The sequence below is a fragment of the Galeopterus variegatus genome, unplaced genomic scaffold (assembly GCF_000696425.1).
Source record: "Galeopterus variegatus unplaced genomic scaffold, G_variegatus-3.0.2 Scaffold854, whole genome shotgun sequence".
Taxonomy (NCBI): domain Eukaryota; kingdom Metazoa; phylum Chordata; class Mammalia; order Dermoptera; family Cynocephalidae; genus Galeopterus; species Galeopterus variegatus.
The window spans coordinates 412,276-416,240 of NW_007726965.1; the positions used below are offsets into that span (position 1 = coordinate 412,276).

The 3,965-nt window shown below is 39.3% G+C and overlaps 1 pseudogene across 1 annotated transcript in view; it reads right to left on the bottom strand.

Moving 5' to 3' along the window:
- Nucleotides 1-3,965, bottom strand: part of LOC103590671 — a 9,119-nt pseudogene that overhangs the window by 3,753 nt on the left and 1,401 nt on the right. The gene's annotated exons all lie outside the window — the stretch shown is intronic.

A 3,965-nucleotide genomic window follows, 5' to 3' on the forward strand; every position in this document is an offset into this window, starting at 1 on the left:
AATATCTTGGCAATTGCAAATAATGCTGCAATGAGCATAAAAGTGCAGGTATCTTTTTGAGATCCTGATTTCAATTCCTTTGGATAAGTACCCAGAAGTGGGATTTCTGGGTCATATGGTAGTTTTACATTAAATTTTTGAGGAAGAGCTATACTGTTTTCCATAATGGTTGTACTAATTTACACTTCCACCAACAGTGTACAGGGTTCCCTTTTCTCCACATCATAACTAACATTTTTTATTTTTTGGTTTTTTTATTAGCCATCCTAACAGGTATGAAGTGATATCTCATTTTGGTTTTGTTTTCCATTTTCCTGATGATTAGTAATGATGAGCACCTTTTCATATGCCTGTTGGCCATTTGTATGTCTTCTTTGGTGACATGTCTATTCAGCTCCTTTGTCCATTTTTGAATTGGATTATTCTTTTGCTATTGACTTGTATGAGCTCCTTATATATTTTGGGAATTAACTCTTTATCAATTATGTAGTTTGCAAATATTTTCTCTCATTTTGCAGGTTGCCTTTTCAATTTGTTGATTGTTTCCTTTGTTGTGCAGAAGCTTTTTTACTTTGAAATAGTTCCACTTGTCTATTTTTGCTGTTATTGCCTGTGCTTTGGATGTCATATCCAAAAAACTATTGCCAAGACCAATGCCAATGAGTTTTTCCCTATGTTTTCCTCTAGTAGTTTTACAGTTACAGGTTTTATGTTCAAGCCTTTTTTGTTGAGAGCTTTTAATCATGAAAAGATGATGAATTTTGTCAAATGCTTTTTCTGCATCTATGGAGATGATCATGTGATTTTTACCCTGTATTCTGTTAATGTGGTGTATTACATTCATTGATTTGTGTGTGTTGAACCATTCTTGCTGCCAGAGATAAATCCCACTTGATCATGGTGTATGATCCTTTTAATGTGCTGTTGAATTTGGCGTGGTAGTATTTTGTTGATTTTTGAATCTGTGTTCATGAGGGATATTGGCCTGTAATTTTCTTTTCTGGCAGAGTCCTTGTCTGACTTTGATATCAGGGAGAGAGGCCCCAGCCACCGCCAACCCCCAGACCCAAGGCAGCAGAGCCACAAGTCCCAGCACAATCCACACGTGGGACCCCAGGCCACTGCCAGGTGAGTCCCCATCCTGGAGAGAGGCCCCAGCTGCTGCCAGCCCCCAGGATCCAGGCAGCAACAGGCAGCTAAGCATCAACAAAATTCCCTGATATTGCTTCAGACACCGGGGTGGAACAAGTAGACAGTGATAGCCTTTGCCACAATGACTTTGATATCAGGGTGATGCTGGCCATTTTAAATAAAATGAGTGTGGAAGTATTCCCTCCTCTTGCGAGCATATTTTGACCCATCAATACCACTAGAATTTATCCTGTGAATAAATATATTTATAAAACTGTAAAACAATTCCAGTGATAAAGCCATAAAAACTTCATCAATAATGTTCATCAGTAGAGAACCATATAAATTATCAGGCATCCGTTGAATGAATGTTATATAGCTAATAAAAAGAATAAGTTAGAGTTACTCCTGGAATGGGGCTTACAGATGTATTAAGTTGGAAAAATATGATGTAAAATCTAAAAAGCAAGAAACAAGTCAGTATGCATAAGTATGATTCCATTTATATAAAATATATACATGCTGGAAGAAGACACTAGAAAATTAACAGTGGTTATCTTTAGGTTTTCAGGATATGGGAGGAGTAGAATTAGATTTTGCTGTTCATTTACACTTTTTGATATTATTTGAAGGGGTATGTGCGTGTGTGTGCACGCGCATGCACATGTGCTGTATTACCTTTATTTTCTTATATTTTTAATGTAAAAAAATGAATTGTTTTAGGTAGGTAGAATGTGATGTTTATCTATCTTAACAGTTATGATTATTTTCATATTTTGAGAAGAGGATGAGGGGAAAAATTATGTTATCCTCTTTCAGTCAAGAAGAAATGCCACAGCCTAAGCTGCTTGTTCAGAGACTCCAGGTCATTTTCTAGGCCCCACATTGACTTAGAAGAGCACATATTGACCATGAATAATAAGAGAAAAATGAGCAGCCTCTTGCCAGAAGAAACTGACCTTCTGTGCATTTGCATAAGCCCTGAAAATTCCTTGCAGCTCTTCCAGGCTAATCAGAACATTCCCCAACTCAGGTATCATTTCAACTCATTTTTTAAATCAATGCTCATGGACAAAATACAAAGCAATTCAGTTTTGGGTTACATTTCTGTAATATTTAGGTAAACACCATATTGCAAACAACAGCATTGTTTTTGACTATTCAAATACACAAACACAAGTTGGGGTAGCACGCTTGGGTTTTACCTTATGTACAAACAGAACGGAGCCTATTCAGTTCCACTCACATGCCTTCCTGAGCACGCCTTCTCCCTCTTCCCTAGAGTACAAGCCCATCCTAGCAAGGGCTGATGTGTCCCTATGGGATTTGGTGCAATATTTTGTCGTTCTGATTGAAATGTGTGCTGTCTGGTCCCTAACGTTTAATTTAGAACAATTAAGGTTCAGGGTACATGAGCTGGCAAAGCACATTACAAACAGTGGCTGCAGAATAAACTGCAAATCAATCCACACTAAATCACCCTGAAAATCCCTGCCAGAGCCACAAAGCCATCTTGATTCCAACCCTTCCTGCTCTCCCCCTTCATCTTTGCTGCAGTAAGGAAGACTCCATCATTGAATTTTGCGATGATTTTGCAGAAATGTTTATCCTTACAGACATAACAGTTTACAATCTTGGGCTGGGGGTCAGGGGTGGGTAGGAAAAGGATGCTAAGGGCATGTGGCTCACTTCATAACTGTTTTGTCCCACAAATGGAGGCTACTTTTTCTATTTCCCAACCCTGATATTGACACACTATCAAAACACCTGGCTGACTTACCTTATGGGAAATATTTGTCCTTTTGCTCATCTTCCTGTTTGTTCATTTTGAGGCCTCAGTGGGCATCTCCTTCCTTCTTCATCCCTCTGTATGTATCCACCCCATAAAGCTCTCTATTTGGTCAGAGAGAATGAACTTCCCAGGTAAAAGAACTTTCTTCAGCTCCAGCCCATGACCATCTCATAAACCCACCTTCAAAATCATTTTTCTATTTTTTTTTTTTTTTTGTCTTTTTCGTGACCAGTACGGGGATCGCAACCCTTGGCTTGGTGTCGCCAGCACCGCACTCAGCCAGTGAGCGCACCAGCCATTCCTATATAGGATCCAAACCCGCGGCAGGAGCGTCGCTGCGCTCCCAGCGCCGCACTCTCCTGAGTGCACCACGGGGTTGTTGAAATGGAAGAGCACGAGGGTAAGTAGCTCATCCTTTCTCTCTGGGTAGGAGCACTGCAGGGCTCACACAGACCATGTTTCCAAACTCACAGGAAGTTATAAAAGCAAAGTATGCCATCAAAATTTTAAATGTGCACATCTTTTCATCTAACAATTCCACTACTGGGTTTTTTCCAATAGAACTATTTTCCCAAGAAGGCAAAGATATGCATGTGAACATTTCTAGAAATATTGTATTAGTATAGTGAAAAAAATACAACTAATCTAAATTTCCATCAAGAAGAGAATGGATAAATAATGCATGATGAAATCATGTGCTAGAAACTGTGAAATGTAGAAATTCTACATTTAGAAACTGTGAAATGTGAAATTTCTTTTTAAAAGAATGTAGATCTACATGAACTGATTCAGAAAAATATTCTTATGATACAGCTAAATTTAAAAATGAATTGTAGAACAGATTGAATAGTATGAGCCCATCTTTGTAAAACACAGACATGCTAGTATGTGCATTTTTTTTTCCTTTTTGTCTTTTTTACTGACCGGTAACGGGATCGCAACCCTCGGTGTTGCGCCCGCACCGTGCTCTGCCAGCGAGCAGGAACCAGTCTCCACATGGGATCCGAACCCTCGGCGGGAGCGCCGCCACACTCTCAAGCGG